General features: G+C 38.0%; 1 protein-coding gene across 7 annotated transcripts in view; it reads left to right on the forward strand.

Moving 5' to 3' along the window:
* Window positions 1-2,224: 2,224 nt before the first annotated feature.
* The window catches only part of LOC145693579 (uncharacterized), a 100,341-nt gene continuing 77,950 nt past the window's right edge, over window positions 2,225-24,615 (forward strand). For all 7 annotated transcript variants that reach the window (XR_014132807.1, XM_081769682.1, XM_081769683.1 and 4 more), the window contains exon 1: window positions 2,225-2,379. The gene's annotated coding sequence lies outside the window, so the exon portion shown is untranslated. The remainder of the gene's footprint in view (window positions 2,380-24,615) is intronic.

Consider the following 24,615-nt stretch of genomic DNA (forward strand, 5'->3'; position numbering starts at 1 on the left):
ATCACAAGTAATGATGCATACATGCCTTCTATCAGCAAAAAAAGTTTCATTGAAATTGGAGCCGGACATTTGAGTGATGTCCCTTGTGGGATGTGATTGAACGTGACGTCAGAGCACATCGCCCCCTTCCCGGAATTTACGGGAATTAGGTGACCTGAGTGAGCACATGTGGTGCCAGCTCTCTCCAGCGACCTATCAAGGATCATTGCGTGTATGCCAAGACGTGTCGCCGTTTTTATCCATGCCAAAAGTCGACATACTGACAATTAGGTAGGTAGTCATGATGGTCTGGCTGATGTGTGCGTATATTTTAACTCGTACATTTTGTCTCGACTCGAATTTCGAGACGTCTCGACTCGAATTCGAGTCGAGTCGAGACAAAGACTGTCGAGTCGAAACACGAGTCGAGACAGAAACATATTTTCGAGTCGAGACACGAGTCGAGACAACATTTTCTCGAGACGAGTCGAGACAGGCTTAAATCTCGACTCGACTCGACTCGAATGCATCCCTACTTACGTTTATATTTATGGCAATTTTGTACCCCTAAAAGGGAACGAGGTGGACCACCCAAATTTATCATAATACATATTAGGGTCCTGTACTATAATACCCAATGTTTAAATTGGTCAATTTCCAAAATTTAAGGGGTGGGCCAAGGTACCCCTCCCAAATTTTTCAAGGGGTGCATTAATATACCCATATGTTATGAAAGGTAATGAACCCCTGTATACGCCCATATAACCATATAGGATAATAACACCTCATCAAAGGGGATAAATTAGGTCAAAAACCCCCGAAATTTCAATTTTTGGCAATTTTTTACCCATAAAAGGGAACGACATAGACACCCAATACTGATAGAGGTACATACTATGGTCCTAGGCTACCATACCCAATTTTTAGATTTGGCAATTTCCAAAAATTAAGGGGGGTGGTCCTATGTACCCCTGCCAAAATTTAGGGGGTGGGCCAAGGTACCCCTGCCAAAATTTAGAGGGGGTGGTCCTAGGTACCCCTAGGTCATTGACCCCGGGCCAAGGTCATTGACCTTTGACCTATGACGTCACTAAAATTTTTGCTGACTCAGTTGCATATACGGGGACCACTACTACTCCGGTAGCCAGCCCAAAATTGTAGGGGGCAGCTGAAGTTAGGGGGGGGTGATCCAACCATATTATAGTTTATCATCATATTATAGTTCATTTGCAAGCCTACCGTGAAAATTTTAGGGGGGCCAACGAAAATTTAGGGAGGGCCCGGCCCCTAGCCCCCCGGGTAGGGGCCTGCTACGTGCTACTCTCCGTCAGAATGGAGAGAAAATAAATTCAATTCTAGATTCAATTTTATTTGACAGTCTCTGGAAGGCAACCTAGGTTTTGTGACCAGAAGTGTACCAAATATTCAACTTTGGTTTCTCGATTCTCCACTTTATAGATAACTTCCTATTGGCTCTATTTCGTACGAGTACTGTCTACAATTCCTTATGTTCGAATAATCTTTTTCGCTCTTGTTTACAATCTCTGGAATCAGACCTAGTTCGTATTATCAGTAATAGTATATATTACCCTTTTTCACACACGCGCTGAGGGAACGCAGTTCTGAAAATATCTGTCTCCTCAAAATTCTCTGCCTCTTAGTTTGCCTTTCGAAGGAATTTAAGTTGATGTTGTTACTGTTCCTAAACTCAACTTTCCGCGAAAAATATCGAATCGGCAATTATAATTACAATACTGATGAAACAAATATTTTGCTGCTTTACGGAAAGAAACATACTTCTGAATGGCAATGTTGTATTTATATTGCGATAGTTATACAAAAGAATATATTTGCGTACATGATCTTCCAAGATACAGGAGTTTTATGGGGCCTTATTCCGTAACGCAACGCAACGCAAAATATGCATTTTTGTTTGTGATTATAGGTATAACAGACATAATTGATTTATCCATGTTTTGCGTTAGGTTACGCTCCGCAATTTTAGCTTAGGCTAACACGGAATAAGGCCCTTAATAGTAGTTGAATTTTGTTTGTGTCACGTATTTCAATTTTAGTTGAACTTGGCTTCACACATTTAAGACTTTATTTAAATTTCTAAGTTGGATGGTTACATCAGAAGTTTAAATCTATTTTTTTTCTAATTTAAGGGAAAATTAAACATCGATAAGTTTCACTGAATTAACGAAACCATCTTATTAGGATGGTCATGTGTACAAGAAGTGAAATACTGCACCGCATCAGCTGCATTTTTTTTTAAGTAGCACTAGGAACGCTGTCGCTGAACCCTAGCGGGCGACGTACATCCTTCATTTCTCAAGGGAAAGATACCATTTTGATTTTGTTCTGTGCATGAAGATTTTAGCTGCGTAACTTTATTTTGTAAGTGTACAGTGTAAATACTACCTTTAATATTAATTTTTGTATTTATATTCACATAAATGATTTTTTCTAGCTAGTTACAATGTTATAATAGTATTGGTTTGTGAGAGAAAACTTTAATGGCGTGGTTTGGAACTTCCTTGTGGCGGGTAGAAATGTCAAATTCGATAGTCCATTTTATGGAAATCTGTAGCTTCTGGCGTCTCTTAGATAGCTATATCCATAGCTTTGTAGTGTAAGATCATCATACTATATCTTTATGATAATTTGTTCTGGGAGTTAACCAGAAATTCAGTCGGGGTATCATACCTACCGGTGTTCGTAAATGAACAGACCGGTGTGCTACAAAAATGTAAATGTCTGAGTTACGTATGTTGCATTTCCAAGAACATCTGATGACAATCCAGAAATGTTTTGCGTAATATAATAACTGATTTCCATAACTAAAATTCAATTTGGAAGTTGTAGTTAGGGTCGTATCACAATTTCCGCGCTTCACTCACCACCAAGCAAAGGCAGTCCTTCAAAATGGAAATTCCGGATGGCATTTAGTATCTTCTCCAACTCGTTTCATGGTCCTAGAACCGAGTTCCTTGTTTTTGTCTAAATTGTGATAAAGGTGGAAGTACAGGGGCCCTGGGGGTTTCTAACTCTCTTCGCTAGCTGTCTCTAGCTTAGCTATATTTTGTAAAGTAAGTAACAGACTGTACATCTTATATGTGCAAGTTTGGGGGAGATACTAAATAGCCGAAATTTCTGTATATGTTTGAAAGTGCCTTAATACGTATGAAAAACATACATAATGAGTAACGAGTCTCGGTTACGAAGGTATCCTAGGTTAATCAAACTTTTTTTTTCCCACGTGAGTAACGTGAACAGTATCTCACACACTATGCTCATTCAATAATATTACGGATTACTTTCCAAAGTTGGTCATCTGTTTCTAGCAAAATTTTGAAAAGTTACCGGGAAGACCTGGATAATTTTCTTGTTTGTGTGCTCGATAGCATGTAAGGAAAACTTTTTTTTTTCTTTCTTCAAATAAGCGGTTATAACTATCGAACTATTTTAAAGTAGAGGGAACTTCTTCGCGCAGGTGGATTGTGGGAAAGTAACGAGCATTTTGTATTCTGAACATGGCTGCAGGTGTATAGAGACGCTTCAGTTGGTATCCTTACACAGAGATGAGAAATTACACTATTAATTTAAACTGGGCCCAAAGACTTTAACCGTAATCTAATCTTACTCTTATTATACCCTTTTGAAGCATTCCTAAAAATTTATGGTTTGTAAATTGTCATAGCTGTTATGCTTTTTGTTGAAAACTAGGCGGACGACCAACTTCGGAATAAATACGAATATTACTGTGGGATTTTGCGAAAACAAGAAATAAATTACTTAATATTATTTAAATGTAAATTAAATTGCACTTGCAGTTAGGTATACGATCTCTATTATACAAGTGTACATAAACTTTTATGTATTTCTGGTCAAAATTGGTTAATAGTTAAATGACTAAGTTGATTTGCATAAACTGAAATCTCATTTCGGGTTTAGTGCCGTATCGCCGGACCAATTTTGGGAAATTTACCGGGTCAATTGGAGAATTTATTTAAGTTTGTGAGAAAGAATGAGTACAAGGGAGGTAAGGGGGATAGTAAAAGTTAAGAAAGTGGTTGTATTTGTTAATTGTTTTTGATGTTAGCGGCACTGTATGTGGAGGCGGATGGGCTATTTCGCGGAGAGGTAGACCTTTTTTTACTATACGGTGCCCATTTCATGTCGAGAAGTGAACTCAACCAACCCCTGCCGGGCTTCTAACCCGTTCCTACTACTACTATTACTCCTGCTTCTACTACTACTAATACTTATACTATGGATCCGTATTAAAGCAATACTGCACGCCTAATGTAACGTACCAACAAAATATAACCGAATGCAATACACTTTTATGCTTTTTTCAGTTTTCAAAGTGGTCCGGCGATACGGCATAAGCGCCCTCATATCAATTCAGAACTCCGAGATTTTGCGTAATTAGTGAGTTTCTAAACTTTGGTCTGTCGTTTTACAGATCTATTCCATTCAGTTTTTATTGTGGGCATTCGATTTATTGGGTGAACCCTACAACACGCGCTGCAGTTGCACATCTGTAAGTAGGGCCGCTTGAAAAGCTATAGTAGCGTAGGGTAAGGTAGAGTAGAGTAAGATAGCGGTAAGTAGGGTAGGGGTGGGAACGGGTTAGCTTAAGAGTAGGGAACTTTTGATCCATTTTCAAAAAAATGATAGTGTAATTTTTAGTTTTCGAGTGAGTATACCAGATGGAGCGGGCATTGTAAAGTTAACCCTATTTATTATTTTACGTCTTGTTACGTTGGTGATGTTCGGTTTTGAAATAGATGATAATGGAGAGAATGTGACCAGATAATTCGTTGACGATCATCATTCCGTATTCGTCTCGTGTTCTGATAGTGGTACAGTGTTAGGTTTCCTGGTTCGATCTCAGGTCATGTAGGTGTAGTGAACAGCATCGGGCATTATTCGAGCAGACAGTTTTACCAAATTTTCACACATTTTCAGGTTAGGTTACAACTTTGTGTTTCTTTTAGCAGAGCATCCACTATATGAGCAGCTCCATTACTACTAACAGATTGACTTCAGGAGGGCTCACTATTGATACAGTGTAGACGTATGTCAAAAACTAGTGCGTAAAACTAACCAACTTTTGCTAGATGGCTAAAAAGGCCCTAATACAGGGCTTCAAAAATATTTCTTGCATGTACTATCCGGCCAAAAAATCTACTAGCCAGACCATTTAAGTCAGTGTTTATACAAATCACTTTTGTTTATTGGTGGTGGTGATGCATTGCAATGGTACATTTTTTATTTGTTGTGTGGAATATATCCCTTTTTTTTGATTGATTGCACTTATCAAATATAAAAAGGTACTCGCCACTGATGAACAGGTGCGTTGATATTTTGAGCCCTGGCTATCTAACCGAGTCAGGGCAGGAGCGCAGCAAGGGTCCGTGCATCTGAGGGGATGCGTCCATAGGGAATAGGTGCGTCAGCGACGGGGTATACAGATAAAGGAAGATAGTAGAAGAGCACACTTAAACATACAATACTTTCACTAATACTCAAAATTCATTTCAACCCTAGGACTCCCAACGGGGGGCTCGTCGAACCCACAACTTATTATTATTATTATTATTATTATTATTATTTTTAACGTTCCAAGAAGATATGATCAGTTTTTTTTTTTTTTTATATACTTATTTGTTACGGTTTGACAGCTTGACTAAGTTATATCTGGCCACACTGTTAAATCTGGCAACAGAGTTGTACACTGTTGTCCGCAACTGTATTTATTTATTTCCTTCCTAACTCGACATTGTGTTGGTAGAGGAATTTATGGTTTTGGAAATACCTCACAGGCTACGATAAAGTCCTATAGAGCGAGAATAGACTTTTGAATACAGATACTGATAATGAATATGATTTTAGTGATGAGGATAGCGGGTTAGGAGACATTATTTTGCAAGTTGAACGTGGTATTGAGTCAGAAGTTAGCAGTGACGAGAGTTTTGATTGTTTAGGAATAAGCTAGTGTCTAAAAGCGGTCGTGCTTGTATGAGTAGTGTTCCGAAATTATGAAAGTGATTGTTGAACATTCCAACCAAGAATCTCAAAGAAATAATATTCAGTTCACAAACGAAAACGAACTCTATGGTTTTATTGGCTTACTTATCCTAATGGGCGCCAAGAATGACAATACGCTCAGTCCCCAGACTTTGTAGTCAGAAATATTTTGTCGACTAATTTATGTTGGGACAATGGCCCGAATACGATTTTGTGAACTTCTGAAAATAATTAGTTTCAATGATGATGATGATGATGATAATAAAAAACGACAAATTTGCTGCTATACGTGAAGTGTTTGGACTAATAAACTCAAAATTTCGTCATTTTTACATCCCTGGACCACATACAACACTGGACAATATTTTTTTATTTTTTATTTCGGGGTCGCTGTCTTTTTAAAGTATTTGGTATCAAAATAAGCCTGGAATTCTTATTCGCATGTTGTGTTATGCAGAAACCAGTCATGTCGTTTCGATGCATGTGTATGTAGGGAAAGAAGAAACAGCCGTGTCAGAGAAAGTCCTGCCGAGTGGTTAAGAAGCTAGTTAAACCTACTAAAGTTACTGGTCGTAATGTAGCTACAGATCGATATTATACATCAGCTGAGCTAGCAGAAGAACTTTGATGATTTCATGCACTCTCTCGTAGGCACTCTGAAGCTGAATCGAAGGCACATTCCTGACGAGCTAAAGACTGTAACCAACAGAACGATTCACCCGTTAAAATTTGCGTTTACCGATCCGCAGTCCAATAAACCACCTGTGACTTTAGTATCGTACATTTGTAATGATAAACTGAAAAGAAGTCTATTACTTTCTACTATGCACCAGGAAGCTAAAGTTGAAAACACAGAAGAGCAAAAACCGGACATAAACTTGTAGTACAATTCTACGAAAGGAAGCGTAGATGTCATAGATCGAATGGTTGGACTGTACTCAGTGAAACGGGGAAGTAGAGAGTGGCCTCTGTGTTTTTTACGTTAAGGTTGGTTTAAAGGAACAAGATTTCCCGATAGATGGCACTACAGTCTTCGTATCTCTCCCATGTATTTTTTTACCATTCACAAAAAAATCACGATTTCTCTTACAAATTTCAACCTGCAGACTTCCAACTTTTAGAAAAGGAACTTCATAATCTATCGAAGGCAATAATCCGTGCCGATTCTTTATTTAGAATTTTCTTCATTGTTGAAATGGCTTGATTGTTGAAATGGATATCCAAACCTTTAACAATGGAACTGTTTCAACAATGAAGAAAATGCTAAATAAAAAATCGGCACGGATTGTTCCCTTTAATAGGTTATGAAGTTCCTTCTCTAAAAATTTAAAAGTTTCTAGGTGGAAATTTGTAAAAGAAATAGTAAATTTTCGTGAAAGTTAAAAAATACATGGGAGAGATACGAAGACTGTAGTGCCATCTATGGGCAAAACTTGTCCCTTTACACTAACCTTAATTGTTATTGTTGGTGTCTGCGCATACACGTTATTTTGCCTCATCAATCCAAATTGGAACGAAAAGAAATGCAACAAACGTAGTTTGTTTTTGCAAGAAAAAGCAAACAACAGTTAACCCTATTGTTGAGAATCGTACTAATGACCTTCAGGGACTTCCACGCAATATCTTTTCAATGGAATATATACTGGGTAGCAAAATGCAACAAACAATGCCAGCGCCAAAGGAGACAGTTACGAGAGGATATTGCCACATTTGCTGCAGGGATGCCGGCACGAAAAGAGAAAGTATTCAAGTATTTCGAAGTCCAAACAAACGTGTTCAGTGTGTGAAAAGCATGTGTGCCGAAAAGATTCTAAAAAATCCATTGTTTATAACGACTGTTCGGATACAGAATAACATTCACTTGAGGAAAAATGTTTGCAACTTTCCACATATTTGTCTGCTTTTAGATGGGCAACTTCAGAATATGTTTGCAGATTAGAAATAATATTCAACCAAGAATACTGCTTCTTTATGTATAAAGAACGAAATAAATCTTATGCGTTTTGTGTATGAGTGCACATGTACAGTTATGGGTTAAGAACAGCTTATATTACTCTTTTACTTTTCATTATATAAAGAATTTAGTGGGTTCGAGGAGTTCTCCCTGGGGATTACCTACTACCTAAAATAACTTGGGATTCCTAGGGTTAATATGCTGTACACTGACAGTAATTACTTATATTCACACTCTTTTTCCTTCACGAAAAAGGTTTCATATCGTATTATACAGGGATAATTTTTATTTTTGATAGAACTATCGGCTCAAGCTTTCCGAAATTCTCACATTTCCTCTTAAATTTTCATTATTATTTTTTTTTTTTTTCATTTACTTCTATTACTCATCCGCCTCTTTTAGTCCACAGTGCATAAACGTTGGATGAGATGTAGCTTTAGTTTTATTGCTAGGTGTGCGTTTGCTGGGTCAAGACATTCTCAGTGAGGGAAACTAGTACGAAGCAAGTAATTGGCAGAGTTTCCCAGCATTCACATATTGACAAGACACAAAATGTTTCTCTGGAGCCGGTGAAACATTGCTCAAGGTGATAAAAGTTACACCAGGGAATTTATAGAGGATTGTAGCAAAGCATACATCTATTTTAATGACTAAAGTTGTATACATCAAAAACTAATCATTATCTTGGATTTCTCATAACACGAAGTAAGAATATTCGACTAAGGTTCCGCTAATGGCTCCCTCTGTGCGCGAACCTGTTTCCAACGTTATTTCCGTAATTAATCCTACTTATGGTCATTAATATATCTTAGTTATTCCTGTTTCATTTCTCACTTCCCTAGTAATTGTTAGACGCGAATTTTGATTTCTTCTTTGCTATATACGTTTGAATATATATTGTCCTACTACGTCTACAACTTAAGTATTGCAAACTCCATATTATTTAGTTTCTCCCCTAAATCACTTACTAGTAACTCGGGCTCATTGGTAATGATTAGGGTTCATTATTTGTAACTGTGGTCTAGTCATGGGTATAAATGCAGCGTGGGCGCATTGCATAAAAACTACAGTACATAAAACACGAACCAACTGATGCTACGTGACCACTAAAAAGCATGAATGCAATCTAATTGAATCGGGGCAGGAACGTAGCGGGTGGGGAGGGGCAAGCTGTAGCGAGGGGTGCATCCGTTAGGAGCAGGCACGTCAGCGACTGTGGGTATATGCATAAACGAGGTTGTTTACGTAGTTTCACTGTAAGTCACAGTACTGGCTCCGGAACCGTCGATGGACTTGGAGAAGAAGCTGAAGGTCATCCAGATTTGCAATTAAGGGTGTGATAATCGTTAGCCATCGCCAGCTTTTTAGCATCCGAACAAGAAACAAAAGAATTTGTACTGGGTTGCCACTTTAGTTCACGAATGCAACCAGTTCGCTGCAGTAGAGTCCTGAAGGGACGATACGTTATTGTACATTTTTATTTAGTTATATCATAAATACTGTCACAAGTTTGGATGTGAATAACAGAGTATTAACACCAAGGCAATTTATTTTGGTCATGTTTTACATTGACACCTGACGTACGAATCAGTTTTCGAAATGTCCCCCCTTGGCCTTGATTCAGGCACAAAGTGTCCGGCCACTGGTCAATGGCATTACGCACCATGTCCATGGGAAAATTGTTCACTGCTCGGGTCAAGGATTGTTTCAGACTGTCGACAGATGGATGCCGTTTATGGCAGACCTTTGCCTGAAGGACTGCCCAAAGTTTGTAGTCCAACGGGTTAAGGTCCTGGCTGCTAGAAGGTCAATCAGCGGTAGAAATGAAGTAGGGGACGTTCCGTTCCAGCCACTCCTGGATTGTTTGCGCTTCGTGGCCTGGAGGCTGATGGAAGGTCCACCTTTCTCCAGAGAACATGATAGTAGACAGTGGTTTCACTATAGGTGTTAGCACTGTGCCCTGGTACACCTTGGCAGATGTTCTGATGCAGCTGGGTTGTGCCTGAGTAGCTCACTCCCCACCAAACCATCACTGAGGCAGGATGATGTGCCCTCTGAACCCTTGGAGCTGCCTCAGCAGCTGCAGTAGATGACTCGGCATACACACGGTCATTTTGGGCGTTGTAGGCCTGCTCAATTGTGAACACCTTTTAGTCAGTGAACAGACTCTTTCTGTGCAGATTGTTGGCATAACGCCTCAACAGTCTCTTTAAGGACCCTCTGCGACATTGTTTGGATCACCTCTTATACGCCCGTAGATGTAGGTCACTCCTGAGCACACGAGACATGGAATTTCTGCTGATGTTCATCTCAGCAGCAATCACGCTTTGTGTTCGAACAGGATTTCTTAAAATTCTTGCTGCGACTGCTCTCTGGACCTGCGGGATTCGTACCGTTCATGGTCTGCCACTCCTTGCGCGGCCAGCTGCCGTTCCAGTCTCGGTGTATCGTTGTATGGCGCGATACGCGAATCTCTTGCAGATTTGTAGGAGTTTCAGGAGGTTGAAAATCTGACCTGCTGTTTTCCCGACCTTGTGTAATGCAATTACTGCTACACGATTTTTGTAATCGTCCCACTCCATCAGAACTCAGTACAATATCAACATATGTCATGAACAGACACACACACACACACAGTACATGCATCTTCCGCTCTATACACAGATGGCAGCACTCTGCCACTCCTGATGCCTACAGCGCCAGTTTCCAAACTTTGTGACAGTATTTATGATATAAGTAGGTATATTTCTCTCTGCTATTGCATCGTACACTTCTACTTCAGTAACTGATACAGTGGGTTTGAAACACTGGCCCGTTCTTCTCTATTGTTAGCTTACGTAATACGCCCTTGGTAAGATATGGGCCGTCATATTGTCCAGTATTGAATGGCATTTTTGTTCCTACATCCTACAGTGATGATCATAATTACCGTTTTTGTGTTTCGGATGCTTAGATTTCGTATGATTATGTTAATTTCCCGTAAATTTTATAATTTTGTGGGGTATCTGCGGAATTTAACATGAATATTCTTATTGTGGAGGAGGGATCACAAATTTAGACAGTTCAGGGGCAGAAGCCGCCTCCTAACTTGTACAATTCCAATATGATTACTATTGCTATTTATTTAGCTGTAGAAGAATGAACTTCATATGCCAAATTGGTGAACATTTCCTAAAGTTCCAACGAAAGAAGACTTAAGGAAAGAAAGACCTTAAGCAGCAAATAAGTATGTTAACGTTCAGGATTTACAGAAGCTTTTACGTGGTATGTGACTTGGCTATTCTTATCTAGTTATTACTGATATTTCTTAAATTATGTATTGTACTGGGTTAAATACTTCAGTAGTTGGAGGATTATAGACTTTAACGTTATGTGCATCAAATATATATACTTAAATTTCGAAAACCGGTGTGCAAGGATTCTGAGAGATTTGGAGTAGACAAATACAGTCCGCAATTCGCTTTATTGAGATTCTTTCACTTTATGAATTCACGTCACATTCATGTAGCCATCTTAAAGCTACTTAATTGAATAGGATCTATATTAAACCCTTATTAAAACTGTACTTACCCAAAAGCACCGTTTTTATTTAACTGTGTATGTATCGCCAAATGTGTATTGCCATCCTCACATACGAGGTTTGTCCGGAAAATACGTATAAAAGTTGAATAAGAAGGTAGAGCTCTTACTTTGATGCGTGGGGTTCCAGGTTCTCCAAGGCCAAGTAACTTACAAGATTGTGTCCGTGGGTTTTCTTGGCGTACTTCCGTTTCCTTCCACATTCGTATTCCAGCAATTCTTCCAACATTCATTTGCCTTAGCTTGACGGGTATATTCGTGGTGCGTTGAACTGGAAAATATCATTCCATTTTATTTGCGAACTCTTGGAAAATTGTAGCAGTTCAGCAAATACTCAAATGACACTAGTCCTTTCTAAATACGTTAAGAAATTCTTGACGGTTAATAAATGTTGACAAGTACCGGTATCATTTTTCAGGTTACGTTATCTCTTGACACCACTAGTTCGGCACAGCCAGCTGATTGTATTGAAAACGACACTTTAATTAGATCGCGTTGTTTTGGTTCCATCTTTTATGTGAATCAGAGTTCATAATATGACTGCAAGCAATGTTTCAATCCAGTTGTGTTCTAAGGGACGAGAAGTATTCAGAAAGTAAGGTTACAAAGCGTGCAGTGAAACGTGTATCTATTATTTCGTACAACCAACAAATAGTACTTACATTAGGTAATTTTTTTTACAGTCTCCATGTCGGTTGAAGCACTTCTCGCATCATGGGATGAGTTCGAAGATACCATCCTGAAAAAAGAAAAAGCGTGTTGAACCACGTTGTCACGAAGTGTTTCACCTCGTCTGAAGCGAAGCGACGGCCTCCTAGATGCTCCTTCAAGTGCGGAAATAGATAAAAGTCGTTTGGAGCGAAGTCCGGACTGTAGGGAGGGTGGTCGATGATATCACAACGTAACTGCTTCAACCAATCGCAAACTTTCGACACCATTCTGCGACATACTGACGAGACATTACAATCTCTCCGTAAACCTCTACCAGTTGCCGGTGAATTTCAGCCGCGGTTAGAGATTTCGCCCACAGAAATCGAATAACTGAGCACACTTCTTCGCGAGACCAGTTTTCCAAACGAGTCGCCATTTGTGTTTACCTACAACTAGCGCCATACGTGTCGGGTGGCTGAAACTCTGCACAGTTGCCAACTCCATGTATTAAAATTACCGTAACACCTGATTCCTCGATAACAGACTAAACTCTCCAGAAATATCGGCCTTGTAACCTTAGTTACTGATCCTTTGTCTCATAAGTTAATGAGCTGAACTGTAGCAATGATAATATTGTATTAACGAGAGTAAGGCTTAATTTCTGCACTCATGTTTAGAGAAGGAATTGAAAAACATGGGGTACTGCCTAAGTAAATTTTATTTCTAAAGATACAAATAAATGGAAATTCAGTATACTTGAATTGTATACGATACTTTAATAAACAATATTAACTGCTACGTTTTCAGTAGTGAGTTACACTATAAACTTATTCATTAAAATGTTTATGAACTTCCCATTTTTTTTTTCTTAACTGGAATAAATAGCCTCGGTGGTAATGTTCTTATTAAACCATAATCCTTCATTCATTTCCATTTTTGTATTAACAATATAGTAAAATTTTCTTTTGCAAATTACAGTGTGAAAAGGGATGGAACAAAGTTATCTTATTACTTAAATTAAAATTTTAAGAAAAGCCCAAACCTTTTTTACTTCTACGTATATCTTATATGTAGCGGAGGTTATTTTATCCCATTAATGTTTACATGAAATGATTGTTAGGAGAAATGGGTTGCACAGAAGAGCAAATATGCGCTAGTACACTTAGGAAGAAGTTCGTGTTAATTGGAAGTACTAGTTACTTACTTGATCACACATCTTTCCTTGTTTTACGAGGTAGAAAATTAGCAAGAAAATATATATATTTGGCTTTGTAGCAATGTATGCTACGAGGCACTGGAAAGAGTGTATTTTTAATGCTGCTTATCCGTAATTTTGTACGAGAGTAATTCGGAAAGTAGCCTCCGTTTGATTGTAAATTTTTTTTTTTTTTTTAAAAAAAAACAAGCTCATAAATTTTTACTTTTTAAAACTACAGCTCTCTCTTTTTCAGTATAATCGCCATGGTAATTCAAGCACCTGGTATAGCTCTTCACCAACTTATATATGCTTCTGCATAAAACACCCATTTGGTAATTCAATCAACCTATCACAGCATTTTGAATATCCACATAGCCAGCGAAGGGCTGTGCTCCAAGCCACTTCATGTAAGCCAGCGAATCGGTTCTCAAGAACTTTGTCGTCGATTGGATTGAGGTCATGACTTACTACACAAGGCCTGCCACACCTCGGTTCATCATGAATGTTCGTTCGTTCTCCTTTGAAAAATGGGATCCACTTTTGCATTCCACCCTTCACTCGTAATGTTCGGGCTACATACAATTCACGATGTGTGTCTGCAGCTTACATGTTCTTTTACTCAATCAAATCTTATTCTGCGTACCTCGCACTTGGCGGGATTATAGCAACACACGCGGGGCAGTATTATACTCTTTCTAGTGCAGCTGGAAGTTTATTGAATTACAGATTGCGTGATGTAACGACGATGGAGCTCTATCCACTACCAGTGCCACGCCACAGCGGCGGTTACTTTTCAAATTACCTTCGTACATACTCGTCGGGAGGAGTTTTATGACTGTGTAAATGAATATACTATTCCTTTGCAACTGATGGTATATAATATTTCACGTGATCTGAGTTTCCCGAATAGAATATTGCCGTGTGACGAAAAATGAATTTTTCAAAATCCAAGCGTGCACAAGCAGTGGTTAAACATAACTCAGGTGTTAGGACCTACCGCCAAACATGGGCATTTGGAACACAGAACGATGTTGTGCGTTGAACACAAGGTATGAGGGGATAATCCACGAAGAGTTAGTTTCAGATGTTCCATCCAGTAATGCTGACCTCTGCTCCAAACAGTTGGAATGGATATATAACATTGTGTGCCAAAAATACCCTGCATTGAATAGAAAACTAAGATTTCAATAGCAAGACAACCAAAACATAATTTGGAATAAATTCCAGTCCTCTCGATCTGGAATAATCTCCAGGAACTTGAGAGAATTAGTGATGCTTCACCTAACATATAGTCCGGACGTCCCCCTCTCGAATTATTACCGGTACTTATTCCAATTGATCGTTCATTTACCGCGCTCGCGATGCTTCAACAGCCAAGAAGCTTGAAGCTGCAGTGCAGGAGTTTGAAGGATAAGAACTAGCATCGGTTCGTATCGAAGAACTGACTAAAAGGTGTCTTGAGACTGTTCAGCAGCGCCAGGCAGATTTAGTTATAATTTGACGCATGAACTAAATTAACTGGAATATTACAAAACTTTTGACTGACCTACATTTGGAGTAGACTTGAATTTTGTTCCCTATGCTAAATATATCCGTACGATAAGTTGTGCTTGACGAAATTGAATGGAATCGAATTTTCGATAGCTTTTAAAACTAAGATGTCCGTATTTATGCCAGAAGAATATTGGTACTGCACCTTCTTTATTTCTGGCCAGGTCTCTTTCTTCCCTTTATCTGTTCGTGCGTTGTCTATACCAGTCGTTTTTAACTTGATGCTCTGTTACGTTTCAGTTCGCTGCTTTCCTTCACAATAAACCACACGGGGAGAACAAAGAACAGGCAACAATCCTGGCATTGAGAAAGAGCAGTAGTGACAAGCAAACGAAATGATAGTGTAATCGATAGTTCTACAGACATATTACTCGTTGATCGATGATTCTTGTACATTGTTAACATTTCCTTACTCCATTCTTATCCCTCCTCCTCCTCTACTCGTCATGTTTTCTCTCTGTCATTTCTCTGATTGTGAAAGCTGTTCCTCCATCGCATTGCCAATTAGAAATGACTGAGCTAGACTTAACTAGTGTATAACATAGCCTTTAATTGCATTTTTTTCTAAAAATTCTCTGCTGCAGTAAAACTTCTGTCGTGTGTACAATCCTGTTAGAAAAAGATGGCCACTCACCTCTTTGAAAAGTTGTGCATTCTTCCCTACAATATGGAATTAAACAAATGTTGATTTATTTAGTCAATTGAGATCATTATTTAAAGCAAGTGAGTGGCCAAACTTTCTAGAACAAGACTACATACAATTCAGAATTGTGTAGTTCAGATTATACGCGTGAGACACTAGAAGCATTAAAATATATAATTTATATGAGAGAGAGTATATAAAAACATGTTCAATCACCTGGAAAAAAGTAACTGTACACATCTTTGAGATCGTGATTACAGTAGTCTTCTACATAATCGCCATGCTTTTTGACACATTTTTGCCAGCGGTTCTTCACCTTTCGTAAGCCGTTTTGAAGAAGTCGGCACTTTCGTCTTGGAACCGAATTTCTACTATAGAAACGACGTAATCCCTGGAGTCAAAATGGCGTCCTTGGAGTAGACGCTTCATTCCTGTAAAAACAAAATTGACGCTTGATTCGGTGAATCTGGGGCAAGCTTTCATATCCTTACAGCATTGCTTTCGCTATGCATGCGTTGACTGAGTGAATTTGTGCACTGTCTGCTAATAGCAGCAAACATTGCTGATCGTTCCTCGATGTGAGCTGAAATAAATTTTGTATATTTTAGCTACTAGGAATACAAAAAGGTTAATACAACTTTTGTCTTGTAATATGTATTCCGTACATTATATCAGTCAACATGATTTACCATTTTTCTTTTTTCGGTTTTAGCATTTTACTTCTTAGCATTTTATTTCTTAATCTCTAACAGAAGCCCATCTGCTGATAAATTTTGTATATTTTAGCTACTGTCCTTTCTCAAGGACCATGGAGGCTTAGATCATATTTTACATTAGATCTTCACACGCTTAAAGCTTCAGTATCAGAGAAAATTCTAAATTTGTACGTAGAAACGTTTTTTTACCAAGTAACGTATTTTGGAAGACTGTGTTTGGGGGGAGGGGGGACTCAAATCATACCTTCCTCCATGAAACTATATTAAGTGACAAAAGTGCTCTTAATACTATAATTCTAATATAACTTTTGAGGGGCGGTATAAGATTGTGAAGCCCTACATAATAGCTAATTGTCCAAAATACGTTACTTGGAAAAAGTACGTTATTACATATACAAATAATGATGATGAAGCTATAAGAATGTCGTACTGCAAAATGTTATTTAAGCATTTAACACCCGAACATCCGAAACATTGGAAAATATTTCAGGTACTAGGAATACAAAATTTTTGTCTGGTAGATAGTTGGAGAGTACGAAATCGCATGGAAACCAGAACTGTGTTGTCCCTGCTGGTCCAGCGACCAGTTTCCCTTTATTCCACAAAAAAAATTATATTAGTTCCATTTTTGTGTTAAATGTATTTTGTGTTTATTACGAACAGTATGTGCCTCACTGGTAGGAAATTGCATGTTTCTGTTAGGGGAAGACAGTAGGTACAATCGACTAATTATCAGTATTTTAACACAATACATAAATAACCCTATATGGCAGCGAAATAAAAACTGTCAGTTATTATCGGCAACGAACGACATACTTCTTGGCACCAGAAAAATTGTTTTCTCAAAAACTTAGGATGAGAATTCGTCCTTAACCATGTCATTTTGTTAGATTCAACGTGATCTATCGATTCATATACGAGGGTGATTCATAAAGAAATGCCTCCAAGCTTTGTGTTCGACAGATAGCACCGATGGTGGTCTCAGTGGAAAGCTTGCAATGTCAGCTACAAATTGTGGCATCATTTTTCAATATAGGCCTCATTACGGGCAACACACTTGCACCAACGCGAAATAAGATTTTCCATGCCCTCGGCGAAGAATTGTGGTGGTTGCTGGTGACACCATTGCCGAACTACAGTTTCCACCTCCGTGTCACAACTATAGCGTTGGCCATTAAGTTTGTGGAAGAGCCGAAAGTCGTAGGGCGCAAGCAGCAGATGATACAACTTTAAGTTTTTTTGGCGGAGGAGAGGAAATGTGGCGGTACTCCATCGACTAACTGTTCGTTTCCGGGTCGTAATGGTGTATCCAAGAATTGTCGCCGGCAATGAATGTTCCTGGGCGCACAACCTTCAGCAGTCAGAAATTCAATGACAGCCCGATGTTTAACCGGAAGTTACCACTAGATGCCATGGATTGCTCCACTACTTTGGAGCGAGAAGAGATAGGAAGGTGAAACAAGTGACATTCTATAGCTTAACCCTTTTAAAATATATCGTAGATTTTACTACGAAATGATAGTGTCTTCAAAATTCGATTAAAAAAGAACTAAGAAAGCTATTTGGCTCTAGTTTGTTAAACAAGGGAGGAGGCATTGAAGAAAGCCTTGGAAGAGTCTACAGCGTCGGAACATTACTGCACTGGAACATAGGGGGTATGACGTCATCACTTTACAAATTTCCTTTATTCCCTTTTTTTAGTGAGGTCTTAATTTCAACATTTTTTGATTAGCTTCTCTTTAACCCTAGATTTCTGAAGTTTTACACAATCAATCAATGGGCCCTTTAGTTTTTATCTGAATTTTTTCGAATCTCTTCAACGCAGAAGGGGGGTTCAGAGGGGCTAAAGGGTAAAAAAGGCATATTTCTCGACCAAAAATCCCACTTTCGCGATTATTGCTCTGTTCGGGTACATGGTAGGGAAATCTAAGTGGTATTTTCTGAAAGCCTGCTCGATTCTGAACAAAACAACGTATGAATCATCATTCTATGATAATTAGGAACGTGTCAGTTTTTTTTAATTACATAATATCCTTTTTGTTACTACTAATTTAGAGCGCTTTTCCCACATGGGAAAATATTTTCCCCGCCCTTAATATTGAAGATAGGATATTGGTATTTGTCACAAGTAATTAGTACCACAAGTACTATTTTTACAAGTGATTTTCAGAGCTGTATGTTTACTCAGGGCTGCGCCAGAGGGTCTCAAAATGGGTAAAAAGGGGATTTTTCACAAAAATCCCTATTTTCCTCAACTTTTCCCTCCTTTGGGACGTCCGAGGGACACGAGTGATACTGCCTGAAAGCTTACTCTATTCTGAAGAGAACGGCGTATGAATTGTGATCCTACAATAATTGGGGACGTGTCAGGAAATTTTTAAATTTTGTAGGGTGTATTTTAGGGAAATTGTATGCTTTTTTTGATGCTCTCCCAACATGGGTAAACATTTTTCCCGCCCGTACTATCGAAGACAGGAAATTCTAATTTGTCACAAGTAATTAGTACACTACGTAGTATTTTCAAGATTTTTTTCAGGTTTGTGCGCAGATCCGGGGGGTTCAGGGAGCCCCAAACTTTGAAGGTTTTTTTTGGTCCAAAAAATCCCGATTTCCCTTTAAAAATCCCCTCAGGTACATGATAGGGACATGAGTGATATTGTCTGAAAGCCTACTCTATTCTGAACAAAACGACGTATGAACCATAATCCTACGATAATTAGGGATGATGCTGTACCTTCTTGACTGAAAGTCAACCAAAACCCATATCTTAAAAGGGATAAACCTCAGTGCAGTAATGATAAACAGTTCAGAATGTTTAAACTACTGGCATTACTTTCTGAATTACCCTCGTACATCTGTATGTACAGTATTATATTAAATAAATCTTAAAATTTAAGAGTTAATCATAATTTAGTGTTATATCTCATGACTTAACAGTATGTTATCTTGCTAGATTTTCCTGGTGATTTAACTATAATCAAAGATTCTACTGGGTTGTAACAAATCTTAACATGGTATTGTACAGCTACTTAAACAATTTTCAGACACTGAGAGACTTGAGACAGACGTCTGGGACACGTAGTCACACTTTTAATATAAGTATCCTTTGATTATGGGGGTAAAAATTTGAAGATTGTTAGAGATACGTGGTCATATTGTGACATCTATGCATTTTCTATAACATTGCAAGTCGTTTGATAAAATGTTTGGAATATCTACGTCTTCCACAGAGGAAGGGTGTAAAACAGATTTTAAATACAGCAACGCAGTGTTTGATACATGGAAATGGTTAGCTAGCTTTTACTGCGCATTTATCCTTAAACATACGATGTGATAATTGCTTTGAAGACACATTCCTTGACAGTACAGAACATATCGACAAATACGAACTGTTTCATTTAAGTAATGATTTTTTAATTATAAAAAATTACACAGAGAAGTATTAGCTTTCCCCCGTCATTTATTTCGCAATGTTTTGATATATATATATATATATATATATATATATATTAATGGGTGGGGCTGATTAACTTCTTAAGTACAAATTGCTTATTACAATAAATCAGTGAAAGTGACGTGGAGAAGTGAAAGATTGGATTGTCTTATTTATTACGAAATTGTGAAAATACTGTCATATTTGTTCGCAGGGCTTGAAAAAATCTTGCTTCGAAGTTGTATCCAGATCATTTTGCAGTCGGTGTTTATACAAATAAACAAAAATCACGTTGCGACACAGTTAACATATCAATAATTTTTTTGAAATTTTGTTTAGTGGCATGTCTCTTACAAATAATAAAAAAAGAAGGGGAGAGTCACATAAGTTCAAAATTTTTAAGCGAATTATGGTCATTGTGTAAAACTTACTTCAATCTTTGATTTCTCCATTTTATACTGATGACGTCCTATTGGTCCCCAACCGGCTTCCTTTGTACTCAAGCAGAAAATTTACTCTAACCACCTTCATAAATAACATTCCAAATAAGCCATAAACGGTACGTCGAGGTAATGCGTCGGCGTGTTTGATGTCGAGCTGATGTGTTCTTACCATCGCTAAACTTATATTAACGATTGATACATTATGTAATAATAATAATATAATGTTACTAGCATCACATCATATATATATATATCTTTAAAGAAGTCCAGTATAGTAGTATGGACAGAGGCGGTTCAAGGACGGCCTTCTGGGAATGGCAACGAAAGATTGTATTTTTTTCTCAAAGGTCTTTTGCATACGTTGGAGAGGGGCGAACAACCTAACGTATTTGGTTCGTACAAACGTTATCATTATGGAAGTTACACGATTATAACCGCTTTCTGGACTTGCCCCCTGCTGTCCTACGAATGAGTATTTTCAGGAGACGTGGACTTACCTGGTTAAGACACCGTTTAGCACCTCCAAAAAGGAATTACAGAATTTTCCCCCAAATTGCCCGCCGGTCTCAATGAGATGAGCATTAGGCACCGAGAGGTTCGGAGGTCTCGTCTCGAAATCCTCACGGACGATCAGACGGTCACTCAGACCACGACGCTCACAAAGATCATTCATACATATAACAAAACACATTAAATAAAATGCTACTATGTTTATTTATTAAAACACTATTAAAATAATAACATAGGAGAGAAAAACAATCACAACACTGAATATATAACTATTTCCACGAACATACAATCACACCTCACTTTTATTATACTGTAGCCCTTCGTATTACGTAGATCAACGAATAAAAGATTGATTTCACCATAAATGCTTTTGTCACACCACGAATGCACATGAGGGATTAACACTCTGGGGGTAACGCTGGGATAATTCCACGAAGTGGTTTGCAGCTGCTGAACAAATCCATAGAAGTCGACGTTAATCTCTAACGAAAGTATGTAGACAGTCACCGAAATGGAATGAGAATGTTGGAGGGCGCGTTTACAACTGATACGCACTAAATTTGAGAACCCAGGACTTCTCTGATTGGGGCTAGCCGTTAACAACGTCATTCACCGGCTAATAGCGTGTGCCCCTTAACAACGTTATGCTCGATCCTACTGACGTGGTAGTGGCTCGCAGGTACGGAGTAAAACTCTCCGAACTTAGAGGTTCGAGATACGAACTGCATTGACTGACTGGTCAAGGTTGGCAGTTCGTTCTAAAGTGCACTGAGGTTAAATCACCTGTATGTACATGCAAATTAAATGCCAAAAGAATTGATGTTAATTTTTAGTTCACTGGCCACGACGCACAAATCATTGTGGGAACGTTTAGATAACGAACTGGCAGAGAGATGTGGTTGGCGACGATTTAGCGTTCGGACATCTGGTTTGCAATATTTCCATAAATGATTGAAAAATGCACTTAATCCAGTTCCAAATAACTATAGAACATAGTTTTTGCATATTAATATGTAAGGAATAAGCACTGAGAACCAGGGTGGAAAAAAATCATGATTTTTTCAAAAAAAAAAATCATTTTTGTTGATTTTTTTTATTTAAATCAAATCTTTTTCTTCGTATAATATAAGTCGCGAACTGAAGAAAAAACATTAGGAAATAGTATTAAATGTTAATTATGTCATTTAAGTGAAAGTATTCGGTTTTAATTTTGAATTAATTCCCAATCGTTAACCTATTTCAATCCCAAACAATGTTTCTTAAGCATTAAGGAAAAAGTACAGCAATGTTTATCAACATGACACTCTTCTTTTCATGAAAGTTACTGATATTTGGCATGGGCATATTTTTAAACAATTGGAACTAGCTAGCGGCACGAAATACATATAAAGTACATAAATTTCGCCTAAAATTAATTAACTCACTCTGACCTATGGAACCCGGAGGTTCAATGCCATGTTCACAAAAGCTCTCCTGACATCTATCCTTAGTCAACTGAATCCAGTTTCTATTTTGTATTCTTATTTCTGCGAGATCCATCTTAATCTTGTCCTCTCATCTGCGCCTAGGTCTTGCTAATGGTCGTTTACCGATTGGACTTCCAGTTAAAACTTTGAAAGCGTTCCTACTTTTTTCCATTCTAGCTACATGTCCTGCCCACCTGAGCCTCCAAGATCTGATGACCCTAAAAATGTTTGGTGAATGGTATAAATTATGCAGTTCCCCATCATGAAGTTTTCGCCATTCCTCATTTCCGTTCCTTTTGGTTCCGAATATTCGTTTCAGGATTTTATTCTCAAATACTTTCAGTCTGCGTTCTTCCCTCAGCGTAAGCAATCATGTTTCACAATCATACAACACAACAGGCATAATTATCGTTTTATATATTTTAAGCTTCAAATTCCTCGACAGAATTCGCGACGACAAGAGATTTTGAACTGAATAATAACACGAATTCCTGCAGGAATTCCAAAATAAAAAAAAAAATCAAGATGATCAGTTCCAGAAGAACAAACATTTGTGATTGTTAAAAATATGCTTTATGTGACATGAAAAACAGTTCAAATGCGAGTTGTCCGTGCATTTAAGACATCTATACATAGCAGGCACGTTTTTATACTTTTCTGTTGGCTATTTTATTTCCTCTGACATTTTTTTTCCTGCACAGGCGCGGCAAATTTTCTGTGATCACATCGCAGATCGCGGCATGTTCTGCAATGGGGTCAAGTATCCACTTTATCAAAAGTATTATTCGATATTTTAACGCATCCAAAATTTGTCGTATTACGATCCCGAGGAACTTCTATGTATTTAGTACATAAATTTCGCCCAAAATTTTAAAATTATTATTATTATTATTATTATTATTATTATTATTTTTGTTTCGGAGAGGGGATCGGACCCCTCTAAATACGCCGCTATTATCTGGAAACAAACAAATGGACGTGGACACAAAAGAGTTTTCATCTTAAATGTCCATGGTGATTTCCCCGTTGTGTTACAAAGAGAAGAAAGCAGGGTTCACCCGTAACCCGTTCAAACGGGATTTTCCCTGATCGTTCCCTACATGATACTAGTTTCATACTGTGCTTACATACATTTGAGTCTCATTGTATTATGATTATTATCTTCCGTAATCGAAATAACAGAAGAGAAACTGGATTTTACTTACTTTCACTTTAAATTAATTCATTTCGGAATTTAATTTAAATCAACGATTTTTATTTAAAAAATCAAGTGATTTAAATCTTGATTAAAATCGTGATTTAAATCAGACTGATTTAAATCAATCCACCCTGCTGAGAACATTTCTCGCTCACTAAAACATTCTCATCACAAAGCAATGTTTCAAACATATATATGAGTGGACGATGAAAGAGTCCCTTGTCCTGTTGCGTGGAAAGAAAAACAGCTCCCATCGAAGAAAGAAGTTATTGCGTCGGAGAATAAAGTATAAATCGAAGAATAACTGCTGTCTATACAAAATATACAGAGCGTCCACAAAAATTATTTGTATAACCTGGTGACGGTTATACGATATTAACAATATGCTATATTTAAGAGTAAAATAAGCACACACATCATGAAGCTAATGACTGATTTTATTTGTACCCTAAGGTCTCTACATGTTTTCTAAAGTAGGAGCCAATTATCAACAACGAGAAAAAAAAAGTGAACAACAGTACCGAAAACAAAACAACGAGAAATTAGAACAACGAAAAAAACTAGTTATAACAGAAGTTGAAAGTCAAAAAGCACACACGCACTGCCTTTCTGCCAACATTATATTGAAGAATCAGCAAGCAAGAAGGTGAAAATTGCAACACCGCTTTCTTTTTCAGCAGGTCAACTGGAAGGACTTGAAGTATTCCTCTCATGTAACAAAGAAACATGTGATTTTCTTCAATGGTGTTCTGCTTCCTTTGAAGCCTACTGAGGAGAGTGTGGGCGAGTTTGCTTTAATAAAAATGGAAAGCCATTGACTGGCTTCCAACCTTCCATATTTTCTGCGCACATTCTTGTTTAAGCTTCTGTAAGTAACGTCAAATGGGTTTGCATCGAGTAATTCTCATGTCCGTCCAGATAGTTTCGTTGAATAATGTGTGGCCACCACATTTCCTCGTGTCGTTATTATTTTTGGTTTTCTACACCAGTGATGATACCTCTTAATTCAAGTAGCTCCTCGATTTGCCTCACAATATTGGATCAGTGCCTTTGCTGAGAATCGAACAAGGACTCTGAGCACCAAAGATATGGGAATTCAACAGTTAAATATTTTCATGTTTCCGTAATAGTTATTCCCGTAAAAATTTAGGTGTCCTCAATCACCTTTTAAACCGCAAAACAGCGAATTACGAACTAGCTTAGAAGTGTTAATTTTGCTTTCCGAGACTCTCCTTTTCAATTTTATTCCCCCTCG

This window comes from Thermobia domestica, chromosome 8, assembly GCF_964235325.1.
Source record: "Thermobia domestica chromosome 8, izTheDome1.hap1.1, whole genome shotgun sequence".
Lineage (NCBI taxonomy): Eukaryota > Metazoa > Arthropoda > Insecta > Zygentoma > Lepismatidae > Thermobia > Thermobia domestica.